The 12,224-nt window shown below is 39.9% G+C and overlaps 1 protein-coding gene across 6 annotated transcripts in view; it reads right to left on the bottom strand.

Annotated features, from left to right (window-relative positions):
• The window catches only part of Zfp385d (zinc finger protein 385D), a 380,934-nt gene that overhangs the window by 311,716 nt on the left and 56,994 nt on the right, over positions 1-12,224 (bottom strand). The window contains exon 2 of one of the 6 annotated variants that reach the window (XM_039093237.2): positions 6,346-6,510. The gene's annotated coding sequence lies outside the window, so the exon portion shown is untranslated. 6 annotated transcript variants of the gene reach the window in all.

A 12,224-nucleotide genomic window follows, 5' to 3' on the forward strand; every position in this document is an offset into this window, starting at 1 on the left:
ATGTCCTTTTCTGATACAGAACCACAGACCTAGAGAAATCCCAAAATTCAGCTGTGAGGAAGGTATAGAAGCCATATTAATAAGTGGATATTAGCCCAAATGCTTGAATTGCCCTAGATGCAGAGAACAAATGAAACTCAAGAAGGATGACCAAAATGTGAACGCTTCACTCCTTCTTTAAAAGGGGAACAAGAATACCCTTGGGAGAGAATAGAGAGGCAAGTGTAGAACAGAGGCAGAAGGGACACCCATTGAGAGCCTGCACCACATGTGGCCCATACATATACATCCACCAAACTAGATAAGATAGATGAAACAAAGAAGTGCAGGCTGACAGGAATCGGATGTAGATCTCTCCTGAGAGATAGCCAGAATACAGCAAATACATAGGCAAATGCCAGCAGCAAACCACTGAACTGAGAACTGGACCCCTGTTGGAGGAATCAGAGAAAGGACTGAAAGAGCTTGAAGTGGCTCAAGACCCCATATGAACAACAATGTCAAGCAACCAGAGCTTCCAGGGACTAACTCACTACCCAAAGACTATACATGGACTGACTCTGGGCTCCAACCTCATAGGTAGCAATGAATAGCCTAGTAAGAGCACCAGTGGAAGGGGAAGCCCTTGATCATGTCAAGACTGAACCCCCAGTGAACGTGATTGTTGAGGGGAGGGTGGTAATTGGGGGAGGATGGGGAGGGGAACACCCATAGAGAAGGGGAGGAGGAGGGGTTAGGGGGATGTTGGCCAGGAAACCGGGAAAGGGAATAACAATCGAAATGTAAATAAGAAATACCCAAGTTAATAAAGATGGAGATTAAAAAAATAAAGAAATAAAAAAAAGTCTTCTAACTGTAGTTTTGGGCTTTGCCACCATCTCAATACATTCTACCTCTCAGGACATTGAACCACATTTATTTTCTATCTCCAGTTGACTTGACTTTCTACCTATAATTTCTCTAAAAAAATATTGCTCACCTTTAGACAATGTTGAAAATCATTGAGCCTCCAGCCAGAACTGCTATTCTTCAGCAATTCACTGAGACAATAGACAGAAGAGGTAGGAGTACACCATCTATATGTTCACAAGGCCTTTCTGAATTATGGGCTGTCCCCTTGACCACATAAATGTGGCTTTATAGGAGAGGTGGCACTGCAGACATCAAGACTGTCCATAAAGGAATAACAAAGTAACATTACTGTGGCAAAGCTGGAAGAGTTTATTGTGCTGCTTTGCATGGTGCCGCTACTGCTTTAAACTAGCAGGTTAAAAGTGGGATTCTTGTCAAGAAGAGTAAGGTATGGATCGAACACATTAAGCATGCTAAGAGCTAAGATAGCTTCCAGAAATAAACGGAGGATAATGGTGGAAGGAAGAGGGTAAGGAGAAAGCCAGGAATGTTCAACAAGTACTCCAGTCTGCCCAGGATGCTCCATCCAGAGAAGCACAGAGTGAATGCAAAGGAACTGAGATGATAGAACTTTCTCCTTGTGTAATTTTGATTTCTTAGGAGTAAAACAAAAAAGACTGAACTATAAAATTCTGTATTATACTTTACTGTGCTATATCTAACCCCTGAAAGATAGATTTGAAGTGATTTTTCAAAAACTGATTTCTCATTATTTTTTTGTTTTACAAAATTTCTCTATTTTTGCCCTAAATTGTATTTCTTGCTTTTCTTTCTCCACCATGTTGGCCAATTTTTACCATCAAAGTCCAGATACAATGTGTTTTCCCAGTTTTATTGGCTGATGGCAGACCTGTCATGCATGTTCCAGAATGGACGGATTTCTTCCAATTCCTCACTTTGCAGTTCCCTATTGGTTCACATTCTGCCACTTCTTTTTTCTTTTTCTTTTTCTTCTTCTTCTTTTTTTTTTTTGGCTTAACTCTTGTTCAAGCTGAAGTGAGTGTTGTTTTTACAGAAGTTTCTAGGCCCTGCTTTTACTCACAGTAAAGAATTATTTATATCACTAACCAGCATTTTATTATCATTATCTGAACATCTATCAGCCTGTTACTGTACAATACAGTTGTTAAAAAGTTGTTAAAGTTGATCACTTTTTTATTTCTATTTTTTTGAAGCAAAACCTTGTTGTATAGTCCAAGCTGGCCTAGTAGTCACTATGGAGCCCAGGTTGGACTCAAGTTATAGAGAAATCTTCTTCAGTCTTCTGCATGATGAATTTACAAATATATACCAACATACCCACCTGAGAATCAGTAATTTTAAGTGAAATAGAAACTTATACTTGAATACTTCTTTAACACTTCCTTGTTACTTTTTTCCCAGTGAATATTGTTATAATTCCCATCACTCCTGTGGTCAGATGGTTCCTTACCTCAATAATAATTGGTGTCCCTTGTTTCCTTCCCAGAGATGTCCTAATACCTCAGAACTATGCATCCACAGGTTGCTTCATTTGCAGGTGAAAATTTGAACTTAATTTCCAGTGGTTCCCTTTCCTACGCAAATGGAAAGGAACTTTATATAAGCACCTCCTTCTTCGCCAAGGAATAGTGAATAGTACCAGGCTGCATTGCCAGGATTGACTCAGTGTTCAGCCTTTGCTTCCCTCTTCTTGTTGTCTGTTTCCAGCACTGAGGTCTTTCTTAGGTAGACACCTACCATATAAACTCCCCATACTGTCAGAGGTCCTTTCAGGATAGATATCTACAGTGAAGAATTTCTTCATCCTTAGATCATTCTTAGGATACGTACTTGCAGTTGTAGCAAATCCTAGTGTAGACCCTGCCCAACATGCATTTCTAAGATTCTTCCAGGGATAGATACTTACAGTCTAGACTCACCCTATATTCTATTCCTAAGAGCCTTTTCTTAACAGATATCTATGATGTAGATCTCCTACATCTCTGTTCCTGAGAGACATCTGCAGTGTAGACACTAGTCTCACGTTCCGGTTTCAGAAAGATCTTAAGGAAAAAGAAAAAAAACAAACAAACAAACAAAACTCAAAATGACAATGCATGAGCCCGAGCAGGGCCTTGTTATTTATGAGCGCTGTAACATTGGGCAAGTCCAACTCAATCCCTCTGTCTCTCTCACCCGTGGGAGTGGGATAACGAACAAGAATGATTGCTCAAACTCACAAGCTGAAAAACAAATAAAACTAAACTAAACAAAACATGTGTCCCTTGTAAAGAATCTTAGACTTTCCAAATATTATTTTGTCCCTATTATTTTAAAAGCTTTCTAAAATGAGGTTCCACATATTAATGACACTGAGAAAGCCAATGAACAGCTTTTAAATGCTTTTTACGTTAATAAGTAGTGTATCGTCTGGGAGGAAAAGGCGAGAATAGAGTTAAAGTTAGGAATTCTTTAAGACATTTCTAAGAACTGCCTTGTAATATAAGGAAGGCTCCTGAGAGATTTCTGGGACACACTGGGGAGCAACAGAGCACTGTCAAAGGAAATAGGACAGCATGAGCTCCTTCCTTCCCTCCCTTACTGCAACCTCCTCTTGTCAACTCTCCCTTTTGCTCTCTTTCCCCCTCTTCCTGTTCCTCCCTCTCTCTTGATTCTTCTCCAAATCCCTCCTTCCCCTTCTAAAATATCATCTAGTTTGACCGTCAGATCCTGCACTAAAAGAATTCTGGATCTCAGGATAACCTACACTTCACTTGGAGGGAGAAAATGAAAAAAAAAAATCAATCAGAATTGGGGTGAATTAATTCTCCAAATGGCTTTGAGTGTGTGCTTCTATTTGAAGGAGGAATCGTGGTTGTCTGACCATAAGACAATGAATGAGGATAGCTTTGTGCATTGCGATGAATTTTCATAAGGTGACCCTGTGGTTCCAACTCCCATCCAACTGTGCAGTCTGTTATTTTAACATCACCAAGTCTGAAAAAGTAGCAACAACAGTATAAAGAACTTTAAAGAGAAAAGAAAAGACAGGGTGAGAAGATGAAAGGCGAGATGGAGGGAAGAGCAGAACGTCTTTGGCTTGAAGCAGGCAGACCTGTGTTTGGATGATAGGACTCAAAAGAGACAGCCCAGTTTGCAAACTGCATGTCATCAAAGACACTAGCTGGTGCTGCCAGCTTTACCTCAAATGTTGAAGACGTGCCACGGAATGAGATCAGAATGTGATGTATTTGGTGTGTTAAATAAGAGTGCTTCCTGCAGATTCGACAGTCACTGTTCAGATCGCAGGAATCACAGGCGTTTTATGTATGTAGATGAATATTTTCTTTGCAGTTGCCACACCGTGAGTGTCCTTTCGTCACTATTGCCAAACTCTCTTCCTTGGCCAGATGTGAGCAACATCTGCACCCTCCTCCTAAGACTCTGTGTATAAACCAAATTATCATTCCATCGCATTTTACCCTGCATGATCAAGACTTTATTGGTCTGGTTACCACCGGGTGAAGGGTTTCAGGAAGGGACATGGCTGACCCCCAAATAATCCACAATGAAGCTTTCCACCATAGATGATAACATCCTCTTAGCTGTGAAGATGAAGTCCCCTTCACCTTACCTTCCCAAGCCTATATAGCTGAAACCATCTCCTTCTGGACAGTCCCGTCAGCAATTTATTAGGGCAATTTTTATACAAGTGACTAAAAGATTTCACTGGAATCTCAGTGAATGATTCTGTGCCCCTCTTTGCTGTGGGAAACAATAGTCCACAGTCCAAATCCCCAGGGTCTCTGGCAAGCAGACACCACTGATCTGGTAAAGATGGCAACAGCATTACTCAGGAGACAGCACCTTACAACAACAACCCAAAGAAGAGTAGTAAAATGGGGTTCTTTTTCTCTCCAAAATGTTTTTTCTGAAGTTACTTTCTTTCCGTCTTTAAATTAACTTAGGAATGCTTGATTCTTAAGAATTGAGCAAGAGAGAAGCTGATACTGGGTGATAAGGCTCAAGCCTGGTTTGCAAAATGTCTGTTATCACAAGATACTACCACCTGGCCCAGCAGTTTTGAGTGCAAAGGTTGTAGACACCTGGGCTTTTCAACAAGCAAACTGTATATATTAAACCATGTATATACGTATATGTATATATACATTAAACCATAAGTAAAAAATGACCAGCAGCCCATCTTGCTAAAGCTAGGGCTCCTTCTCAAACAATGCAATCTGAATCAATGAAAACATAATGAACTAAAAATAGTTCTCACCATTCCCTATAGCAACATAGGGGCAATCTTTCAGGAGCCAGCCACTTAGCCCTCATATAATTTATTTCTGATAGTCAAACAGCAGGTGCTATTAAACACATGCAAATGTACATAAAAATACTCTCCTTCAAGCTGTAATAGTTGTTAATTGTTCATATTCATAACTAAGAATAGTATTTATATCTTCTAAATTACCTCGCATTATAGAAAGAATTGCTATTGCCATGTTTTCTCCATGGCAGACCTGTGCTGAGCAAGTCTGACTACAACTTCTCCTCGCTGTTGGTAGTTTCCTCACCCATATTTCAAATAAAAGAAATGAAATGTGAGGGTTGGGTAAACAGAGAAACTCAATTCCCTACAGAAAATGAATGTCACACTTGGTGAGAGAGACTCTGATCTCTTTGAATCCAAGGCCATCAGAGGTCATTCCCTCTCAGTGTCATTACAGACTAAAGACAAAATTGAGTCAGGCTGAGTTAGAGATGCTTATAGTAAGAAGTGAGCAGCGGAAATGTGGAGTTTGGGATGGGACCACTGAGGTCACAATGACTACACAGGCTTCTTGACATAGTTATTCGACATCACAAAGTCAAAATTTTTGTGTCTCTATGAATTGGAAACAGTAAACTTCTGCCCAAGCATATCTGAGACAATCTCTGGACTTTAATTTGGCAAGCACAAATAAGTAATTCTAGCTGTTATGGTATGCATTAGATTGTACATAACTTGATCATAAGCAGTCGTGCAGAAGGGGCAGGGGAAAGTGAAGCCATACCGCGAATTCACCATCCACAGGACCTAAACATTTCTCTCTGACTCAACTTAGTGAATGAATAGTAGGATTTCTGGTCTAAAATGCATAATGTGTATCCAGAATATATGCCTGTCCCACCATCTGGAGGTCTTTACAAAATGGTTTGCTGATGTCAGACCTAAGCAGTGCCTTTGGAGTGCCTCCTCCAATAATATAACAACGAGGTCAGTGGGAAACAACGATTTCCTGTAGGGACAGATCTGCTCCTGTGCCAACTTTCCCCAAAACCAGCATTCAATTACTGGGAACCACAAGGAACAAGAGCTGGTCTAGACTTAAAAACCAACATTTTACATATTCACTCGTGTCTTGTAATATTGATGTAAATAAAATGATAAGAAAAATATAAGAATGGCAGCTTATTTCACCCTACCCTCAGTTTGCAGGGGGTGGGGGCGGTGTTAGCTCAGCAGGACAGCTTGGTCAGAGAGTCTTTCCTGAACAGCCTTCCTGGGCTGACACTGGTACATCAGCTGGCCAGGTGTGCTGGAGACAGGTATACAAACTGGTTCTACTTCTTTGGAGTGGTCAGCAGAACCTGCATCAGAAAAGTGCGATTACCTTGCAGACCTCAAGACCTCCATATATTGCAAACACCAAATAACACATACTAATTTTTCTGTCTTAAAAACTTCATAAGCAGGACTGAGGGCTGAATATGTAGCTCCGGACTCCATATTCATATTCATATAAGCAGCTAGAGCATGCTTGAGGACTAGGTTCAATCTGAAGCCCCACAAATAATAAAAGATATGTCTATAGTCACATAAAGAATATAAAAATTCGACAGGTCATATGCTAAAATGATTAGTTAAATTCATGCTTAGCTCTGACAGGAATATGCTTTGTGACTTGTGTTGAGTAAGCCACTTGACCTTGCCAAACTTCATGATGCTAAATAGCACAAGTGAAGTGAGGAGACTGCTTTGATATGGCAGCAGCTGGTCCAAAACTGAGGTACACACTGAGAGCAAATGCTTTTGGAATATGGACCAGATGTGATCTGATGCGGATGCTAAAGTATGAAGACACAGTATGAAAATGAAAATTGGAAAGCATGAATGTTTGACATACATGATATTCGACATATAATATTTTGTAAACATTAAGTAAACCAAGTACATTATTTTCTCACTTGGCTCTTTTGGCTTGTTTCAAGTGTGCCTGTAGGTAAATTTAAAATTATATGCATAATCTGCATCTACAGTATGTGTTATGTTTCTCTTGGACAGCAAAAGGCTAGAATGAGCCATGTTAGAAAGATGAAGTATATAATGATTAACAAAATGATTGTCTGCTCAGGAAACACTATTATTATAATAACTTTATATTATTAAAATAACAAGTGCTAAATTACTAGAAAGGGGTTTGACATGCAGTACATGAATAAACATTAACATTAAGGTTATTCGGTTTTGAAAGTCTGACCTGAGAATTGTAAGTAAACATTAATGCCATGTGATTTGTTATTTAAAACGAGTTTTATTATTTCTAAGAGGGAATATCCAGGATTAACACATCCCAGAGGATTACAGAAGGGCAGCTGGACCTAAGACCTAAATACACTTTTTGATTTGGGCAAATATTTTGACTTTGTGACATCGAGTAACTATGTCATTCTGAGACTCAGTTCCTGAGGTGCAAAATTTGGAAGATTCAGTAGAAATATCTGCTCTGCCTTCCCTGCGGGGCTGACGTAAGGCTTTGAAAAACTACATAAAAGGGGACAGTGGGATACTCAAGTGGTAGGTACATTCCATTGTCATAAATGAAAGTGCAGGTTAGCAGTTCAAAACCAGCCCAGCACAATCGCTTTTAACTTCCTAATGCACTAGGGGAATTGAATGAAGGTTTTTCAGGTTAACTGTCTGGAGCCACCATTGGTTTGTGGCCTTAGTCACTCTACCCTTTGGTATGTTCTCAAGAGCTGGTGTGTAGAGATTGCAGCCACAGGCCTTACTGCCCTCTAGCGTCGAGTTGTGACATGGAACAGGAAAGAGCAGTTTGGAAGTCTTAGCCTCAGAGCGGTGGACATCTTATCCTTTGACAGGTTGGAATGGATTGGTTGTGACCCCCCCAGCAAGAATCCAGGAAGACTACCAGCCACACAACCCCAAGATGACCTTTCTCTTCACACAGCCTGTTATTTCCTCAAATTCTCACCAATTCTGTAAATCATTCATCTTTTTAAATTCCCTAGAGTTCTGCCTCTTTGTGTGCCACCTTTTTCTTAATGAGTCCCACAACACTGAATCAATAGCTAAGTGTGTGGGATTTTTATTATGTAAATGAGAAAGTAGCAATTAAACCCCATAAAAGTAGCTTATGCTACCTATCTTTCAGGCAACTTTCGAGGGGAAAACATCTTAGAAACAGACCTTTCTCTGTAAAAGCCCCAGAGTTAATGATAGTTCCATCAGTGTGGCCGGGATGCTGGAGAGTTGACTGACGTTGTGTGTAGCAGCTCCTTATCCTGAGTTTGGAGATTTAAAATATGAACATCAAGCTGTTCGGCACATTTGCATGTGGTCAACCCTCACTGTCCCGTTTCCCAAAAACACACCTGGAGGGCAGTAAGGTGCTTCTCTCCCGCACTCCATCAAGCTGTAGTTTGTCGTACACAAAAAGGAGGCTTCCACCTGCGTAGGTCCGTAAAGGACCAACAAACACTGAATCTCTTCAGTGTTTTTGTTCTTCTCTGTGGTTTCAGATGCTACTTAAATTGAGCCACAATACTTGTGAGGTGATGTGGTATGATTGCTGTTATGTAGCTGGTGGTCACGTTGCCTGATTGGCAGCCGACCTTTGCGGTTCATGTTTCCTGCTAACGTCTACTTGAGATCATGTGCTCTAGACTGACGGAACACAGAGCATGCTGCACCAAGCCTGAGCTGTCCTTACCGGGTCACCCACCTGGCTCTGGAAGGATGCTCATCACCATCTTTCTATTCACCTTTATGTCATATCCCGCCAATACCTGATAACATCTATTCACTTACTTCACTCTCCTTTCCTCCAACTAAATGAAGTTTCAACAATGTTTTACTCCACCAATTATTCTCAGTACACTAAATGCTACCTGTCACGTAGTAGGGCATTTAGGAACTGTGTTACATGAAATAATAAATCTTTCATTTTAGCATAATGCTAGAAAGAATTAGTCTATAACAGAATCTAGCTTCTTTGTGGTCTCTCGCTGCATTTTGGAGCATAACTCTCTAAAATGGTCAAGTATAATTTCTACTTCATCTTTCATAAATGTTGGCGTGTTGTTACCAGATTTTTTCATATTTGAAGAAAAGGAAAAATATGCTTTTACTACACCAAACTTCTACATTTACAAAGGAAAAATGTTAATAGGGAAAAAGTGATGCTAAAGTATTCTGGGCAAATAGTGAACTCTCTACAAGTCTAAGGTAGTTTGGAGGTTATTAGCATAAGGTCGCTGCCTCACACACATTAGCCCTTTTAAGAGTCCATAAAATAAAGTTCACAAGAAGCATCATCACCATGGATTCATGAGGTCTCTAAAAAAAATGCCAAAGTCTATTCTTGTTAACATCAAGAAGATATAGCAAATGTTCCAATATTTGTTCTAAAAACTTTTTAAGCATGAAACACTACTAATTAATTTGAAACTTGACTACACGTGAATTCTACTGGACTTAAGATTTAGTAAAGCTCCAAGATTCCCAAAACTTCAATGTGGGAAGTGTTCTTCCCAAGAGACCTTGGAAGACATAACAGTCAAAAGAACTCCTCCAAATTACTTTGCTGAGGATTTCACGAGAGAGCCAAAGAATGGCTGGAGGCCACGTAGTGTGCAAAGCTGAAATACTCTCTGATGCACTACGTCTATTTCCCATCTCAAACCTCCTTGTTCATCATGCTTCTCTTGGGGTCAGAGTTTCCACATTAGATAAGAAGCTTGCTGCTCCAGTCTTATGCTTAACTTGTGACTAATCTTATTTTCTGACCCAATTTGCAGGGCCCAATTGCTCAGAACGTGACATTGTCACATACAGACATGCTAGCCAAAACCTCAACCTGGGACATGAGTCCACATGAGCGCAGTCACCAGGGAAAATGCATGCTGGGCCGATGAAGGCCCAGGTGTGGAAAAGGCCTAGAAATTTCCGATCTCGTGAACATCTGACCTATGGCTGATCACCACTATACATTGTTGTGACCTTTAAAAACTACTCTTTTAAAAATATGTTTTAAACATTTTCGAGAATTTCATTGACGTATAAAATATATTTTGTTCAAATTTTCTAAGACTAGTAAAGAAAAAACACAATCTGTACTTTCCGCAAAGAAAAACAGAACAGTTCAGCAAGGTCATGGCACCTTATATGATTATATATTGCGTTGCAACGCTCATTACTTATCCTTGGGATGATTTCCTCCCTAACATTAGAAATGATCGTGAATCATGAATCAAAGGGTTTCTAATGTTTTACCTCTTCAGACTGAATATTAACTAACACCAGTATCATGAAATTGTGAGCCCTCTACAAAGGACCAGGTAGATCACTGTCAAAATAACAAACTGCCACACCTGACTTCTGGGCAGCAACATGTATATAAACAGACAGATGTGTGGGTAGACAGAAGGATGGACCAATAGAAGGACAAAGAGACTCCAATCTCAGAGATAAAATTGAGCTTAAGAAAGGGAGACTTTTTTCCATGCCTCCTCTAGCAGCTGCTTCAGTTTCCATCACTCTGTGTGAGGACAAATCAGTAGGCACAATTTGAAAGCTTGACGAAGGCTTTCTGTAGATCACCTGTAACAAAACCCAGATGTGTTTCCACCTTGAGCGGCTCTCATTTGCTGACTGTGTTCACTATTATTTAAAGCAAAATTGAGCAAGTTGATGATGTGACCCACACTGTCAGGGGAAAAAATATGTTCAGTTCTTCTTAATCATTCTTTTTAATGACTACTATTTGGATTGGCTTCATTATATAACTTACAGATCACTTCATCTTTATTAAAGGCACTTAAGGTATGCAACGTGAAATGAATGCTTGATTTACTGTGAATCGTGCACAGGTGTGGGGCTGTTTACAGTACTTTGGCACAGTGGAAAGTCAAGCTTTCATTTACACTTCATGGTGCCATAGGTCCCTTTAACTCTGAAATGGTAAGGTCATTTCAGGGAGGCTTAAAACATGAAATAAATACAGTTTAAATTTTAGGCTCAAGCACCACCATGATGTTTCCTATAGCTACGATGCAAGTGCTTTTTGGATAGAGCCTTGAGAAGGGGAAAGAGATACCTATAATCAGAAGACATCTAAGCATTATAATGCCCCAAGAAGAAAAAACTCGCAAATCAAGGAAGTGCATGATAATCTCAGTAAAAATAAAAGAACCCCCAAACACCCACCATCTACTGCTACCACACCTCCACCAAGGTAAACACCATTAAGTCCACTGGGATGCAGTTTCAAAAATCGTCAGAAAGTGAGATGATCTGAGAACACACACATATTTTGGTTAATGTTTGCAGTTAATAAAATTTAGCCTCTTACAATTCTGACCTTAGGAGGTCAGAAAATGTGCCTAAAATTTTATTAAAAGCAAAACAAAAACAAAAACAAAGAAAAAAATCAAGAAAAACTCAGCCTGTAAAGGAAGACAGATCAGCTGTTTTGAAACATCAAAAGACAGGCTCAGATCTGTTTGTCCTGGAAGTCTGGAGTCACCAGTGATGATGTGAAAGTTGCTCTGAGCTGGTGGCAGACAGCTAGTCTTTACTGGCATTATAGGGACTGAAGACTGTGGAAAGGAAAAAAAAATGTCTGATTCTTTTTCTCCATCTCAGAGGAATAGCTTTGAAGCACAGCTAGACTTGATCTTCCCTCTAAAGCTCTACAATGGGTAAATTTTAATACCAGATCAAAATCCTGAGTGCTGCTAGATATCAGTTGAGCACTTAATGTGTCATAAGCATTAGGCTGAGGTTTGGCACATGGTCCAATAACACAAAGCCTGGGAATATTTCAGTCTCTGGAACATATTATTTGGAAGGAGAATATGGACTTTGGAGAGAGGTTCTCTGACCTCCATATACATATATACCTTGGCATACATGTGCGTGCTCGTGCACACATGCGTGCGCACATGCACACACACACAGAGATACATGAACACAGATACACACACACAGAGACACACAGACAGACACAGACACACACACAGACAGACACACACACAAGAAGTATAAATCAAGTAAAAGAATT

Source organism: Rattus norvegicus, chromosome 15 (assembly GCF_036323735.1).
Source record: "Rattus norvegicus strain BN/NHsdMcwi chromosome 15, GRCr8, whole genome shotgun sequence".
NCBI classification, from domain to species: domain Eukaryota; kingdom Metazoa; phylum Chordata; class Mammalia; order Rodentia; family Muridae; genus Rattus; species Rattus norvegicus.